Here is an 18,489-nt window from a genome sequence, read left to right as displayed (position 1 = left end):
GAAGAAGGAAACTATATCTTGGTGAAAGGTACCATAGACAATGACATTATATCAATACTTAACATATATACAGCAAATGGAATAGTATCTAAATTTTTGAAGGAGAAATTGAATGAGTTACAGGGGGAAATAGTGGATAAAACTATCCTTATCTTAACTTTCCACTTTCAGAACTGGATAAATTTAACAAAAAAATAAGAATGAAGTTAAGGAAGTGAAAAAAAAATCTGGAAAACTTAGATATGATAGATCTCTGGAGAAAACTGAATGGGAATAGAAAGAAATATACCTTCTCAGCAATACATGGGAGCTACTCAAAAACTGACTGTGTATTAGCATGTAAAAACTTTTCAACCAGATGTAGAAATGCAGAAATAGTAAACACATCCTTTTCAGATCACAATGCAATAAAAATTACATTTAATGATAGACAATTGAAAGAGATTGAAAATCAATTTAAAATTAAATAATCTGATCCTAAAAAAGTGCAAATCATAGAAACAATTGATGATTTCATTAAAGAAAATGACAGGGCAGCAAGGTGGCACAGTGGATAAAGCACAATCCCTGGATTCAGAAGGACCTGAGTTCAAACCCGGCCTCAGACACTGGACACTTACTAGCTGTGTAACCCTGGGCAAGTCACTTAACCCTCATTGCCATGCCAAAAAAAAAAAAAAGAAAAGAAAAGAAAAGAAAAGAAAATGACAGTGATGAGAAAACATATCAAAATTTATGGTATGCAGTCAAAGTGGTACTTAGGGAGAAATTTATATCTCTAACTGCTTACATCAGCAAAATAGAGAAAAAGCAGATTAATGAATTGGGCATGCAACTAAAAAAACTAGAAAATGAACACATTAAAAATTCCCAACTAAACACCAAACTGGAAATCCTAAAAATCAAAGAGATTAATAAAATTGAAAGGTATGGTACCTTTCAGCAATAAAATTGAAAACAGACAAACATTGGTTAATTTGACCAAAAAAAGAAAAGAAGAAAACCAAATTACTAGTATCAAAAATTAAAGGGGTGAACTAACCACCAACGAAGAGGAAATTAAGACAATTATTAGGAACTATTATGCCCAATCATATGCCAATAAATCTGACAATCTAAATAAAATTAATGAATATCTTCAAAATATAAAATACCCAGATTAACAGAAGAAGAAATAAAATACTCAATTCAATTTTAGATAAAGAAATTGAACAAGCCATCAATGAACTTCCTAAGAAAAAGCTCCCAGAACCAGATAGATTCACAAGTGAATTCTACCAAACATTGAAAGAACAATTAATCCCAATACTATACAAATTATTTGAGAAAATAAGTGAAGAAGGTGTCCTACCAAATTCCTTTTATGAGACAAATATGGTGCTGGTATCCAAACCCAGAAGAGACAAAACTGAGAAAGAAAATTATAGCCCAACTTCCCTAATGAATATTAATGCAAAGATTTTAGATAAAATACTAGTAAAAAGATTACAACAATACATCACAAGGACAGCTAGGTGGTGCAGTGGATAAAGTACCAACCCTGGATTCAGGAGGACCTGAATTCAAATCTGGCCTCAGACACTTGACACTTACTAGATGTGTGACCCTGGGCAAGTCACTTAACCCTCATTGCCCCACAAAACCAAACAAGCAAACAAACAAAAAAGAAAAAGAAAAGAAATTAAAAAAAAAACACCCCAATACATCACAAGGATCATACACTATGACCAAGTTGGCTTTATACTAGGAATGCAGGGCTGGTTCAAGATTAGGAAAACTATCAGTATAATTGATCATATCAATAACAGAACCAACAGAAATCATATAGTTATTTCAATAGATGCAGGAAAGGCCTCTGACAAAATACAGCACCCATTCCTATTAAAAACACTAAAGAGCATAGGAATAAATGGAGCTTACCTTAAAATTATAAGTAATATTTATCTAAAACCATCAGTGAGCATTATGTGTAATGTGGATAAGCTAGAAGCCTTCCTGGTACAATCAGTGGTGAAGCTAGGATTATCACTTCTATTATTTAATATTGTACTAGAAGTGTTAGCTATAACAATAAGATAAGAAAAACAAATTAAAGAAATTAGAATAGGTAATGAGGAAACAAAACTATCACTCTTTGCAAAGAATCAACTAAAAAAACTACTTGAAATTATTAACAACTTTATCAAAGTTTCAGGATATAAAATAAACCTAAATAAATCATCAGCATTTCTATATATTACCAACAAAGTCCAGCAACAACAGATAGTAAGAGAAATTTCATTTAAAATAACTGTGGACAATATAAAATACTTGAGAGTCTACCTACCAAGACAAACCCAGAAACTGTATGACCAGAACTATAAAACACTTTTCACACAAATAAAGTCAGATCTAAACAAATGGAAAAATATTCATTGTTCATGAGTAGGCTGAGCCAATATAATAAAAATGACAATACTACCTAAGTTATTTATTTATTTAGTGCTATACCAATCAAATTATCAAAAATATTTTATAGATCTAGAAAAAATAATAACAAAATTCATTTGGAAAAATGAAAGCTCAAGGATATCATGGAAGTCAACAAGAAAAAAAAGATGGTGGTCTAGCAGCACCCTTTCTCAAACTGTATTATAAAGCAGTAATTATCAAAACAATCTGGTACTGGCTAAAAAATAGATAGGTAAATTAGTGGAATAGAATAGGTAGAAATTACACTATAGTACATGACTATAGTAATCTAGTATATGATAAACCCAAAGATCCAAGCTTTTGGAACAAAAACTCATTATTTGACAAAAACTGATGGGAAAAATGGAAAACAGTATGGTAGAAACTAGGTACAGACCAACATCTCACATTGTAAACTAAAATAAGGTCAAAATGCATATATAATTAACATATAAAGGGTGATACCATAAGCAAATTAAGAGAGCATGGAGGGGGTAGCTAGGTAGCACAGTGGATAAAGCCCTGGCTCTGGATTCAGGAGGACCTGAGTTCAAATCCAGCCTCAGACACTTGACACTTCCTAGCTATGTGACCCTGGGCAAGTTACAAAGTGAGAGAGAGAGAGAGAGAGAGAGAGAGAGAGAGAGAATTGTTTATCTGCCAGGTTTATCGACAGAAGAAGAATTTAAGACCAAAGAAGATATAGAGATCAAAACAAAATATGAAAGAGATAATTCTGATTATATAAAATTAAAAACTTTTTTCACAAATAAAAGTAACATAACCATGATTATATGGGAAGCAGAAAACTAGGAAAGAATTTTTGAAACAATTATCTCTGATAAAGACCTCATTTCTCAAATAGATAGAGAACTAAGTCAAATTTATAAAAATAAAAGTCATTCCCCAATTGATAAATGGTCAAAGGATATTAAAGTCGGTTTTATTTTTTAATTTAGATTTTTATTTTTTCCAAATTACATGTAAAAACAAATTTTAACATTGGTTTTTAAGTTTCTGTTTCAATTTTTCTTCCTCTCTCCCTACCGCCCCCCCTTAAGAACTCAAGCAATTCAATATAAGTTATATATGTGTAGTCATGCAAAACATTTACACATTAGTCAGGTTGTGAAAGAAAAAAGACAAAAAACCTTTAGAAAAAACAACTAACAAAAAAAAAATATGCTTCAGTCTGTATTTAGATACCATCAGTTCTTTCTCTGTAGATGGATTGCATCTTTCATAAGTCCTTCAGAATTGTCTTGGATCATTGTATTGCTAAAATAAAAAGTAAGTCATTCACAGCAGATCATCTTATAATATTGCTGTTATTTTCTATACAGTACATTTCATTTTGCATCAGCTCATACAAGTCTTTCCAGGTTTTTCTGATAGCATTCTGCTAATCATTTCTTATAGCACAATAATGTTCCATCATAATCTCATCCCACAATTTGTTCAGCCATAACCCAGTTGATGGGCATCTCCCTAATGAAAGTCAGTTTTCAAAGAAATCAAAGCTATCTATAATCATGTGAAAAAAATGCTTCTGTTAAAAAATATAAATTAAAACAACTCTGAGATATTGCTTCACACCTATCAGAGTTGCAAATATAACAAAAAAGGAAAATATTGGATGTTGGGGAAGTTGGGACACTAATCCACTGTTGGTGGAGTTGTAAAAAAAAAATCTAACCATTCTGGAAAGCAATTTGTAACTATGCCTAAAGGGCTATAGAACTGTGCATACATACCCTTTGATTCAGCAATACCACTGCTAGGTTTATATCCCAAAGACATTCCAAAAAGAAAAAGAAAAAGACCTATTTGTACAAAAATATTTATAGCAGCTCTTTTGTGGTGGCTAAGAATTAGAAATCAAAGGAATATCCATCAATTGGAGAATGGCTAGACAAGCTGTGGTATATGATGGCGATGGAATATTATTGTGCTATAAGAAATGACAGAGGGGTGGAGCCAAGATGGTGGAGGAAAGGCAGTGACTTGACTGAGCTCTCCCCACAACCCCTCCAAATACCTTCAAATAATGCCATAAGACAATTCCTGGAAAAGCAGAAACCACAGAAAGACCGGGTGAAATAATTTTCCAGCTAAAGACAACTTAGCAGGAAAGGTCTGTTGTATGAGGATGAGAGTGGAGTTCAGCTCCTCACATGCCACACCAGCACAGACTCAACCCCAGCACAGACACAGACACAGCCAGGAACAGACCAGGAGCAGACCTTGGGAGGCTCTGAATCAGCAGTAGCAGCAGCAACTGCTTCTGGAACTCAGCTCACAGAAAGTAAGGGGGTGGAACAATGGGCCAGAAGGAGATTACAGGGATCTCTTTGCTAGCACTGAGGCAGGACTCTGTTGTTTTACCCATATTTGGATCCAGGTCAGTCTTGGGTAGTGGTCCCAGGCAGGGGAGGAGCACAAGCACACCAGAGTTTGCAGTCACAGTGGAATGGGATTCTGTTCATAGTTCCAGGGCAGAAAAACAGGCCTATGGTTGCTTGCAGACTAGAGCACAGGCCAGGAGAGTAGTTAACATGCCTCTCCTTAAATCATACCACCTTGGAAGAACTATAAACTTACAAATTCCTAGAAGTATCTCTGAACACTGCTGCACAACTCCCCTGAAGCTTGGGACAGTGCACTCTCCACCCTGGAAGCAGTGCCCCACTTTAACAAAGAGTTAAAAGTCAAGAAATAGGCTGGGAAATGAGCAAACAGAAAAAATGCTGACACTAGAAAGTTTCTATGGTGACAAGGAATATCAAAATATACCCTCAGAAGAAAATAACAAAGTCAAATCTCCTACATCCAAAGCTTCCAAGAAAAGTATGAATTGGTCTCAGCCCATAGAAGGGCTCAAAAAGGACTTTGAAAATAAAGTAAGAGAGGTAGAGGAAAAAATGGAAAGAAAAATGAGAATGATGCAAGAAAATCATAAAAAAAATAAACAGTTTGGTAGAGGAGACACACACACACACACACACAAATACTGAAGAAAATAGCACCTTAAAAACAGACTAGGAAAAAAACCAGACTAGGCCAAATGTTAAAAAGAGGTACAAAAAGCCAATGAGGAAAAGAATGCCTTGCAAAGCCAAATTGGTCAAATGGAAAAGGAGGTACAAAAGCTCTCTGAAGAAAATAACTCCTTAAAAATTAGGATTGATCAAATGGAAGCTAATGACTTTATGAGAAATCAAGAAACAATAAAGCAAAACCAAAAGAATGAAAAAATAGAATGCAATGTGAAATATCTCATTGGAAAAACAACTGACTTGGAAAATAGATCAAGGAGAGATAATTTGAAAATTATTGGACTTCTTGAAAGCCATGATCAGCAGAAAGAGCCCAGACATCATCTTCCAAGAAATTGTCAGAGAAAATTGCCCTGATATTCTAGAACCAGAAGGTAAAAAAGAAATTGAAACAATCCACAGATTGCCTCCTGAACAAGATCCTAAAATTAAAACTCCCAGGAATATTATAGCCAAATTTCAGTGCTCCCAAGTCAAGGAGAAAATATTGCAAGCAGCCAGAAAGAAACAATTCAAGTATCGTGGAGACACAGTCAGGATAACACAAGATTTAGCAGCTTCTACATTAGAGGATCAGCGGGCTTGGAATATGATATTCCAGAGGGCAAAGGAACTGGAATTACAACCAAGAGTCACCTACCCAGGAAAACTGAGTATAACCCTTCAGAGGAAAAAAATGGGAATTTAATGAAAGAGGGGACTTTCAGGTATTCTCGATGAAAAGACCTGAGCTGAATAGAAAGTTTGATTTTCAATTATAGGATTCTAGAGAAGCATAAAAGGGAAACAGGAAAAAGGAATCATAAGGTATATTAAAAGGTTAAACGGTTTACATTCCTACATGGGAAGATGATACTTGTGACTCATAAGAACTTTCTCATTATTAGGGAAGGTGGATGAAGTATATTTAGACAAAGGGCACAGGTATGAGTTGAATATGAACAGATTATATCTTTTAAAAAATAAAATTAAGGGGTGAGAGAGAAATGCATTGGGAGAAAGGGAAAGGGAGAGGTGGAACAGAGTAAAGCGTCTCACATAAAAGAAGCAAGAAAAAATTTATACAGTGGAGGAGAAAATGGGGGAGGTGCTGGGGACTGAGTGAACCTTACTCTCATCAGAATTGGCTCAAAGAGGGAATAACATACACACTCAATTGGGTATAGTAATCTGTCTTACCATACAGAAAAGTAGGAGGGAAAGTGGATAAGGTGGGGGAGGTGATAGAAAGGAGGTCAGATTAGGGGAGGGGACAGTCAGAAGCAAAACACCATTGAGGAAGGAAAGGGTGAAAGGAGATATAAAATGGAGTAAATGACATGGGGAGGGAGTAGGATGGAGGGAAATTCAGTTAGTGATAGTAACTGCCAAATGATGAGCAGGATGCTCTCAGAAAAACCTGGAAAGACTTACATGAGCTGATACAAAGTGAGATGTACTGCATACAAAGTAACAGCAATACTGTAAGATGGTCAACTGTGAATGACTTGGCTATTCTTAGCAATGCAAGGATCCAAGACAACTCCGAAGGACTTATGAAAAATGTGATCCATCTCCAGAGAAAGAACTGATGGTGTCTGAATACAGATTGAAGCATATTTTTTTAGTTTCTTTTTCTTAAGCTTTTTCTTTGTCTTTTTTCTTTCACAACCTGACTAGTGTGGAAACATTTTGCATCACTAAACTTGTATAACTTATGCTGAAATGCTTTCCTTCTTAAGGGTGGGGAAGAAAGAAAATTTGAACCACAAAGTTTTGAAAATGGATGTTAGAATTGTTTTTACATGTAATTGGGGACAAAATAAAAATCTAAATAAATGAGAAAAAAAGAGATGACATGTAGGATGATTTCAGAAAGGCCCAGAAAGACTTGTACGAACTGATATATAGTGAAGTGAGCAGAACCATTATGCACGGAGACATTAATATTGTTCGATGAAGAACTGTGCAATACAATGATCCAAGACAATCCCAAAGGACTAATGATGAAGCATACTATCCACCTCCAAAGAAAGAATCAATATTGATTGAACACAAACTGAAGCATGCTATTTTTCACTTTCTTTCATTTTTTCCTTTTATTCAATTTTCTTATACAAAATTACTAATATGGTAATGTTTTATATGATTGCATATGTATAACCCACATCTAATTGTTTACTGCCTTAGGGAGGCAATAAAGGAGGTATAAAATTTGGAACTCAGAACTATAAATAAAAATGTTGATTATTAAGAAATAGAATGAGAGTGCTTGAGGGAAAAGAGGTAAACAAAATGAGAGCTATGGAACAAAGAATTGGAAAGGGAAGTAACAACTTGGCACAAGAGGTACAAAACCTTGCCCAAAGCAAAAACAGATTCTATGAAAATTAGAATGGACCAAACAGAAGTCAATTATTTTATGAGGCAACAAAAAATGTTGAAACAATTTCAACATTTCTTGTTGCCTCATAAAATAATTGACTTGGAACCAAGATGGTACAGTAGACAAGGTATAGGCCAAGATCTCCCAAAATTTTCTTGTAAATGACTTTAAAGAAACAGCTCAAATAAAATTCTGAAGTAGCAGAGTTAACAAAAGGGCAGCATGATGCGTTCTTCCAATCCAAGACAACATAGGAGGTCAGAGAGAAAGAGATCTGTGACATGGCAGATGAGGGGTGGGGAGGTTGGCCCAGAGACCAGTGGTAGGACTAAGTTGTGGCAACAGGAAAAGATATGATGGAGGTAAATACACAGTTAGTAATCATAACTATGAGTATGAATGTGATGACATCACCCATAAAATGGAAATGGATACCAAAGTGGTTTAAAAACCAGAATCCTAGGGGGGCAGCTAGGTGGTACAGTAGATAAAGCACTGGCCCTGGATTCAGGAGGATCTGAGTTCAAATCTGGCCTCACACACTAGACATTTACTAGCTGTGTGACCCTGGGCAAGTCACTTAACCCTTGTTGCCCCCCCCCCAAATAAAAAGAAAAGAAAAGAAAAAGTTATTAATCCTAACACCATTTAAAGGGGAAAGGACCCACACGTACAAAAATAGTTATAACTGCTCTTTTTGTGGTGGCAAGGAATTGGAAATGGAGGGGTTGCCCATCAATTGGGGAATGCCTGAACAAGTTGTGATATATGAATGTAATGGAATTCTATTGTGCTGTAAGAAACGATGAGCAGGAGGAGTTTAGAGAAACATGGAAGGACTTGCATGAACTGATGATGAGTGAGATGAGCAGAACCAGAAGAACACTGTACACAGTATCATCAACATTGCGTGTTGATCAACTGTGATGGACTAGATTCTTCTCACCAATGCAATGGTACAGGAGAGTTCCAGTGGACTCATGATGGAAGGTGATCTCCAAATCCAGAAAAAAAAGAATTGTGGAGTATGGATGCTGATTGAACAATACTATTTCTTTTGTTTTGGGGGCTGTTGTTTTTCTGTTTTGAGGTTTTTCCTTTTTGCTCTGATTCTTCTCTTATAACATGACTAATGCAGAAATAGGTTTAATGTTTTATATATATATATATATATATATATATATATATATATATATATATATATATATATATATATACAAAACCTATATCTGATTACCTGCTGTGTAGGAGAGGGAGAGGGAGGGAATGAGGGAGAAAAATTTGAAATTTGAAATCTTATATAACAAATGTTGAAAACTATCTTTACATGTAACTGGAAAAAAATACTTTTATAAAAAAACCCAACACCCCAGAATCCTACAATATGTTGTTTACAGGAAAAACAGCTTAAAGCAGAAGGAAAAACAAAGAGTAAAGGTAAGAGGCTAGAGAAAAATCTATTATGTATCAGCTTTTTTTTTTTAAAGGAATAGCAATCATGATCTCAGACAAAGCAAAAGCAAAACCAGACCTAATTAAAAGGGATAAGTAGGGAAACTATATCTTGCTAAAAGGAACTATAGATAATGAAGTGATATCAGTACTAAACATTTATGCACCAAATTCTTAAAGGAAAAGTTAAATGAGTTACAAAAGGGAAATTGATAGCAAAATCATGCTAGTTCAGGACCTCAAACTTCCTCTCCCAGAATTAGAGAAATATAACCAGAAAATAAATAAGAAATAAGTTAACAAGATGAATAGAATTTTAGAAAAGTTAGATATGATAGGCTCTGGAGAAAACTGAACAGGAATAGAAAGAAATTTATCTCAGTGGTCCATGGTACTTAACACAAAAAAATGACTGTGTTAGGGCATAAAACCTCCATAACCAAATGGAGAAAAGTGGAAATATTAAATTAATCCTTTTCAGATTATAATGCAATAAAAATTACATTTAATAAAGGGCCATGGAAACAAGAATATCAAGGGAATAAATGAAAAAAATGTGAAAGAAAGTAACCTAGAAGTACCTGATCTCAAGCTGTATTTCAAATCAGTAATCATCGAAACAATCTGGTACTGGCTAAAAAATAAAGTGCTGGAAAAATAGAATAGATTAGGTACACAATATACATTAGCAAATGACCATAGTCATCTAGTGGTTGATAAACACAAAGACCCAAGGTTTGGGGACAAAAACTCGCTATTTGACAAAAATTGCTAGGAAAACTAGAAAGCAATTTGGCAGAAACTAGGCATAAACCAACATCTGGCACCATATACCAAGAAAAGGTCAAAATGGATAAATGATTTTGACAGAAAGGGTAATATCTTAAGCAAATTAGGGGAGCATGGAATATTTTTACCTGTCAGTTTTATGGAGAAAGGAAGAATTTATCACAAAATGAGAGATAGAGAGCAGTACAGGATGTAAAATGGATAATTTTGATTTTATTAAATTATAAAGGTTTTTTACAAACAAAACCAATGCAACTAAAATTAGAAGGAAAGCAGACAACTGAGAAAAAAAGTTTGCAACAAGTTTCTCTGAAAAAAAGTCTCACTTCTCAAACATGTAGGAAACTTTAAATAAAATAAATAAAATAAAATAAAGATAAATGCTATTTCCCAGTTGATAAATGGTAGGAGGATATGAATAGGCAGTTTTCAGAAGAAGAAATCAAAGCAATCAATAGTCACATTAAAAATGTTCTGGATTCTTCTCACCAATACAATGGTACAAGAGAGTTCCAGGGGACTGTTAAGGGTTAAAATTCTAGCTAAACTGTCTAAAATATCTAATGAGTGGTCGCCAATAAATTATAAGCTTTAGCAAGAGTTAAACTTTTAAGCATTTATTAAGGAGAATAAGAATTTGGTAAAGAGAGAGAAAAAGGCCTAGATTCCTATCTATTAAAGGGAGAGCACATTTCTAGCTCCGCTCTCCACCAGAGTCCAAAGGAAAAAGCCCGAGACTGAGCGCCAGTCTCTTCCTCCTCCCACTAGTCCGCGTCACTTCCTGACTCCTGAAGAAAAGACTCCTGGTCTTGCCCTCAAAGACCTTCGCTTCATGGGCAGAACTCTTCTACAGTTAGTATCCAGCAGGTGGCGTTATTCCAATCGTTACAGTCCCCCCTGTTGTTCCTCAAGAAACAAAATGTTTCCTTGACGGAACAGTAAAAAGAATATAATAACTATTGCTAGCTAATAATATGTGAACAACAATATAGAAAAGGAAGAGAGGAAAGTTTTGTCCAGAGGGGCGATTTTTTTTTTGTCCTCATGAACCGACGCTTTGACATTAGTCTTGCAAAGGGAGGGCCTCTGCAGAGAGTACATGTTACAGATGGTGTATATTATAACAGAAAGAGAAAAAAAACAACAAAAACAACAAATCAAAACTGTTCATTTAAAGTCTCTGAAAGTCTTTTCTTAGATGTCCTCTAGGTGTAGTCGTGGAATGGAAGTCTTTTCAGGGGTTGATGTGTGGATGCTGGTAATCAGCCAGAAAAATTTCCTACAAAATTGAGCTTAACACAACTTTAAAATAGCTTTGTCAATAATCAAATCAAACAATGAAAGTTCTCAAAAACATGTCTAAGGGAATTCAGAATCTTAGTTGTTACACATGAAACATATAATAAAACAAAAATTAAAACATTCTTTAAAATTATAATCTTACTATAGTCCCCCCTTATGGAGGGTAATTGAGAAGACAATTGCTGCGATATTAATTTTTAAAAATAATTTTTATCTTTGTTTCATCACTTTTTGCATCATCTGCCTAATTATCCTCATGCCATTATGAGAAATTAGAAAATCTAATATAATTGGTAACAGGTGTCAAGGCCAAATTCAACACTGTTATTTATCATGGCACCTGAGATAATTATGGGGGTTACCATAAAAGAACAGAGAAATGATGGGATATGAGCATTCCCACACTTGAGCTATATGTACTGTCCATGCAGTATGCCAGGCTTAAAATAGGTGGATGGAATATATGTCCATGCCACCGAACATATTGGAGGAAACTGAGTCAGACTTAATCAGATGCATGGGATTGAGATGTCCATGGCATCAGGCATATAGGAGGGAGCATAGAAGCCAGGTGTAGAAGTGAGATGGGTGGGATCAATACTTCCAGCCATCTGTACAATATTGTGGGGAAAAATAAAATAAAATATTAAACCAAGAGAATCCAACCTCAACATTAGTCAAAAGCCGTTCCCTCGGCCATACCTTGACTTCATGCATGTCTCCCCTCATGTGACAATTCAGTGTCTGCTCTTGCATGTATTCCTCTTGTGATTGGATGGCACCTTGGCCAACTGGCATCTGATAACTCAGAATAAAGGTAATTAGTGTCTTAAATGATAAGTTCCCATAATCCAAGTCTCATATGGATTTAAAAATTGAGGATAATAAATGATTGCAAAAAATGTGAATACATCTTGACTCAGAACACAATATATAATTATGCAACAATTTCAAATAATACCCCTTTTTTTTAACTTAGTATACAATTACTTTTTTGAAAAATCTGAACATATTTAAATACAAGTTAAAGCACAACACAATCTCAAAGAAAACTTTTTTTTTGAAAAAAGAAAACTTTTACAAATGTTCCCCTCTTTTTTTTTTTTTTTTGGAATATGCTTATCAAAAATAATACTTCTAGAATCAATTTATACTTGCCATGGCAACCAATTTGCCAGGGAAATGCTTTAAAGAGTTTGATCAAATAATCAGTTGAGAAAAAATAACAAAAACAAACAACTCAGAATATGGGAGCACAATACTCCTAGAATTAACATTGTATTATGAAATCAAAACCATGTTTCAAAATTAGATAGATGAATGAATAGAAGAAGATACACGTGGAACAATAAAAGACAATGAAATTCAAACTAAGGAAATCTAAATGAGCATGAACTTAATATTAATAAGAGTATTATAAAATATAAACTTGATTACATGACTAAAAAGCTTTTACAAATATTCTCCTTGTTTTAGAAACTAAGTATAAGACACAATCTCAAAAGCATTAAAATCTCTATGAAAATAAACCCATACCATTAATTTCAAAATGTATGTGTAATAGCATAGAAATCCTATGTAACCTCTGAACTGACATTATTACTCTGAGTGAATTCAGAACACTTTTGATTCCGATATCTAAAATCCCCAATACTCATATCAATACCTTGCTGCTTACTTCTACATTTCTCTAAAATATATACCCTTCCATGGCAAAAGAAGCAGAGTCTTGAACTATGTTGATGGTTGTCATTCTTATTCATCTTAAGTTTTTCTTCTTTAACCCCTTTATATTGTCTGTCAGTCTTTTCACCATACAAATGCTTTATAAGATTACTAATTAAAGACAAAAGCAGGTTAGCAAAATTATGAACAAAACAGGCATATGTGGAATTTAAAGGGTTTTCTAAAGTTGTCTCAGAAGCACAGCCAGGCTGGGGAAGGGCTGAGCCTGAAGCTGCAAATGTAGTTAGAGAAAGTTGCGCATGAGCATCAGATCTCTGGACTTCCCAGGCCTGGGAAGCAATGGGCTTGGCCATGGGAGGAGTAGAGGGTGGGGTCTGGAGAGGAGGGGAGGGACCAGAGCAATTTGAATCAGACTTGATTTTGAACTCAGGCCTGGATTCCTCTTCCCCCACTTTGCCTCCAGGTGCTAGGGGATTAAAAGCTTCTAGAGGGTGGGTCATTGCCTCCAGGCATGCAAAATTAGAGCAACAATTACTGTTAGAACTGGGAAAAGCTGCAGGAATCTCTTCAGGTTTCTCTGAAAAAGCATGGTTGGGAGAGGGGGAGATATTTCTTTGTGGGAGTACATTGCTGGCTCTTCTAACAAAAATAAAAAGAAAAATAGAAAATCCACAAAAACAAAGCATTAACATGATCTTATCTCCCATTTGTCTGGTTAAACAGACTAAAATCAAAAATAGGATAATTAGGGAGTTTAAAAGGTCCATTTGAAAAAATTTAAAGGGAAAACACCAGGCAATTCAGCAGTACTTAAGATTTAAAGGGTTAGGGTAGGGAAAATTTCTTACCCAACCGGAAGATCAGAAGTGAGGTTCAGCTTTCCTCTTCGTGGTCAGCCATCTGTTAAGGGTTAAAATTCTAGCTAAACTGTCTAAAATATCTAATGAGTGGTCGCCAATAAATTATAAGCTTTAGCAAGAGTTAAACTTTTAAGCATTTATTAAGGAGAATAAGAATTTGGTAAAGAGAGAGAAAAAGGCCTAGATTCCTATCTATTAAAGGGAGAGCACATTTCTAGCTCCGCTCTCCACCAGAGTCCAAAGGAAAAAGCCCGAGACTGAGCGCCAGTCTCTTCCTCCTCCCACTAGTCCGCGTCACTTCCTGACTCCTGAAGAAAAGACTCCTGGTCTTGCCCTCAAAGACCTTCGCTTCATGGGCAGAACTCTTCTACAGTTAGTATCCAGCAGGTGGCGTTATTCCAATCGTTACAGGACTCATGATGGAAAAGGCTCTCCAAATCCAGAAGAAAAAAAAAGAACTATGGAATATGGATGCTGATTGAACCATACTATTTCTTTTGTTTTTGGTGCTGTTGTTTTTCTATTTTGATGTTTTTCCTTATTGCTCTGATTCTTCTCTTATCGCATGACTGATGCAGAAATATGTTTAATGTTGTTATGTATGTGTATATGTGTATATATGTATATGTGCACATACATACATACATATACACATATATATGTATGTATATATATATATGTGTGTGTGTGTGTATATATATATATGTATATATATATATATATATATAAAACCTATATCAAATTGCCTGCTGTCTGAGGGAGGGGAGGGATGGAGGGAAATTGGAAATTGGAAATCTTATGTAAACAAATGCTGAAAGCTATCTCTACATGTAACTGGAAAATAATAAAATACTTTTATTTTTAAAAAATGCTCTAAATCAGCACCGATTAGAGAAATGTAAATTAAAACAACTCTGAGGTACCACCTCACACCTATCAGACTAATTAATATGACAGAAAAAGAAGATGATAAATGCTGGAGCGGATGTAAAAAAATTGGGACACTAAGGCACTATTGGTGGAGTTGTGAACTAGTTCAACCATTCTGGAGAACAATTTGGAAAGTACTCCAAAAAAGCTATAAAACTATGTATACCTTTGACCCAGTAATACTAGGTCTGTATCCCAAAGAGATCAAAGAAAATAGGAAAAGACTTATTTGTACAAAAATATTGGGCAGCTAGGTGGCACAGTGGATAAAGCACAAATCCCTGGATTCAGGAGGACCTGAGTTCAAATCCAGCCTCAGACACTTGACACTTACTAGCTGTGTGACTCTGGGCAAGTCACTTAACCCTCATTGCCCCACAAAAAAACCAAACCAAAACAAAAACCAAAAAACTTTTTGGGGCAGCTAGGTGGCGCAGTGGATAAAAGCACTGGCCCTGGATTCAGAAGGACCTGAGTTCAAATCCGACCTCAGACACTTGACACTTACTAGTTGTGTGATCCTGGGCAAGTCACTTAACTCTCATTGCCCCACCAAAAAAACCCAACAACAACAACAAACAATAACAACAAAAAAAAAACCCAAAAATATTTATAGCAGCTCTTTCGGTGGTGGCAAAGAATTGGAAATTGAGGGGATGCCCATCAACTGGGGAATGGCTGAATAAGTTGTAGTATATGATTTTGATGGAATACTATTGAGCTATAAGAAATGATGAGCAGGACGCTTTCAGAAAAACCTGGGAAGACATATGAAAACACATACATGTACATATATGCATATACACATACATGGTTATATAGTATAATTATATATGTGTGTACATATATAAACATGTATATATGTATATATTTATAATATATAATTATGCAGGGATTTGTTTTGCTTGACTATGAGTATTTGTAACAAGGGGATGACTTTCTTGCCTAATGGGGGTAATGGGGAAGGTGGGAAGGAGAGAAGGAAATTTTCTTTTGAAAAAAAAATTTAATAAAAATAAAGTTTAAAGAACAAAAATAAAAATAAAGTTAAAACAATTCAAATACAAGAATTTGAAGGAGGACAAAGATCTTAGAGAAGATAGTGCTAAATCTTACCAAGTAAGAGATTCTCTTAAAAAAAGATAAAAGAGGGGCAGTTAGATGGCGCAGTGGATAGAGCACAGGCCCTGTAATCAGGAGGACCTGAGTTCAAATCCGGCCTCAGACACTTAACACTTACTGGCTGTGTGACCCTGGGCAAGTCACTTAACCCCAATTGCCACACACACACACACACACACACATACACACACACAAGAAGAGGAGGGCCATTGAAACATTTTTTTTTTTTTTAAGTTCAGGGGTACTGAAAGAAGGAAGTCTGGAAAGAAGGAAGCCCAGAAAAGAACCATTTTGAAAATGCCTGGTTAACTTTCTTGTATACCTCTTTAAAAAGTGGTATGAACTAGAGATGGACGGTTATAAATGCAATCCTCTTTTAGTGCTCTATTTTGTTTGTGGAAATGCTCATTCTAGGGTGCTTAAGTTCAGATTTTTGTAAAAAGTAAAGATATAATGAGTAGAGAAAGAGATAAGAACAGAGATAGAGTTAGAGACAGGGCTGATCATGTGGTAGAGAAGCGTCAGCACATGAGGCAAAGAACCTTGTGGACTTTAAGTGATCCTTCACCTTTCTTTCTGGTTGTTTGGTCCTCTCCTTTCCCTTTTTTCCTCTTCTTTTTCTTTTGTTTATTAATTCATATATCGTTGTTGTTGTTGTTGTTGTTGTTGTTGTTTGTCCTTCATTCTCAAAGAGGACCATGACATTAAGGTGATGTCATTACTTGCAGTGATTTGGATTGAAGTGAGGGAGGGCTGTGCAAAGTCACCAACCTCATTCTCTCCTCCAGAGTCATCTGGGACCAGTGGCAAGACATATATCAGGATGACTGGAAAGGATCCCGGATGTTTGAGGCAATTGGGGTTAAGTGACCTGTCCAGGGTCACACAGCTAGTAAGTATCTCAGGTAAGATTTAAATTTAGTATTTTATTTTTTCCCCAAAATTACATGTAAAAACAAATTTTGACATCACTTTTAAAAAAATTTGTGTTCCAAATTCTCTTCCTCCCTTCCTCCCCCCTGCTAAGAACTCAAGCAATTCAATATAAGCTGCACATGAGCAGTCATACAAAACATCTGAGGTAAGATTTGAATTCAGTTCCTCCCAACTTTAGGGCCAGTGCTCTATCCACTGTGCCACCTAGCTACCCCAAAATTAATATGTCAAACAGCCAGAAGAAAACCATCTATTAGATGACCCCTGAGGTCTCTTCTCATTCTCAACCTACCATCTGTTCCAAAGTATATTCAGAGAAAGAGGAAGATTGTTAGAATTTAAGGGGTAGGTGGAGGTTGGGCTGGCTTTCTGGGAGAGGTGGAATTTGAGATGGACTTTTAAGTGATGGATGGGAAATCAGTCCATGAAGAAGGGCAGGGGCAGGGAGAGCAGGTATTGCAGGCATTGAAAACAGTGTAAGGGAAGACCAAGGGGTGAAAACTTTAGGGGAGGACGATGGTGGGAGAGTGGCTGTTTGGCTAGACTACAATGTGTGTTCATATTAGGCACAAGTAAGGTTGAACAAAGCAACAAAGCTACTGCATAAATTTAAGGGTGGGGAGGGGTATGGGACAGGGAGGAGAGGGGGAGGGCAAGGAAGCAGTCCTTTAGAATGCTTGCCCCTAAAGTCCTGCCTCTTTGAAGCCTAATATGTAGGGTCTTGTCTTCCCAAACTCTACCCCATATCCTAGCATTCCCCCAAAGTGCCCATCCCGATCTGGAGAAGAAATCCAACCAAGATTACATTTTTATTTACAGAAAATGACCATACTCGGTCATCTTTTCCATAGAGACTAGAAAATGAGCTGAAAAGCAGTTCCTAAGTCCCCAAGATCCCCTGTGATTTCATCCTGACAGTTAGCCCAGAACTGTGCCATCCAATTTACTTTCAATCCCTTCAGTTACAGGACCTTTTAAAGAGGAGTTTGGGGAGAGGGGACCGTATCCAAGTATCTTAATTGGATTTTGTCACCCCTTGAATCTACCAGCTCCTGAGCAAAAATCAATGGCTTTAACATGAGGCTTAGGACAGGACACGCCGAAGAAGTAAGGGGAGTCAAGCAGCCCCCAAGACAGAGATAACTCCAGAAGTCAGGACCACCATCCCTCATTCAAGCCTCACCACCTATTTCCCCAGTGACAGCTTCAATGAGAAACCAGCTCCAGACTTACCTCTGGGGTGAGTGGGCAAATGCTCTGACCTCTCTTGGATTCACAGGCAGCTCCCTTTTGTGACCCAGAGCTTCTGCTGCTCAAATGAGACATGTGATTTCAGGACTCATTCCAGATTCAGTTCCCACTCATACAGTGTGGTTTGTGTATCCAGAGATAAAGCTTTCAGTTTCATTTTCCCAGAAAAGACAAAATTCTTATAAAGGGATAATATGAAAGATGGGTAAGAAGGTTTTGAGATCACCGACCAATTCCTAAGTGAACAAGCAGGTGTTCTCTTTCTCCTCTCTGTTCAAAGTTTTTAAAA

General features: G+C 36.0%; 1 protein-coding gene across 1 annotated transcript in view; it reads right to left on the bottom strand.

The window, feature by feature from the left end:
* The window catches only part of LOC122755313, a 32,289-nt gene extending 14,040 nt beyond the window's left edge, over positions 1 to 18,249 (bottom strand). Inside the window, exon 1 of the mRNA XM_044003624.1 lies at positions 18,183 to 18,249. The gene's annotated coding sequence lies outside the window, so the exon portion shown is untranslated. The remainder of the gene's footprint in view (positions 1 to 18,182) is intronic.
* Between the last annotated feature and the right edge of the window lie 240 nt (positions 18,250 to 18,489).

The sequence above is a fragment of the Dromiciops gliroides genome, chromosome 4 (genome assembly GCF_019393635.1).
Source record: "Dromiciops gliroides isolate mDroGli1 chromosome 4, mDroGli1.pri, whole genome shotgun sequence".
NCBI classification, from domain to species: domain Eukaryota; kingdom Metazoa; phylum Chordata; class Mammalia; order Microbiotheria; family Microbiotheriidae; genus Dromiciops; species Dromiciops gliroides.
This window is presented reverse-complemented; position numbering and strand designations above follow the sequence as displayed.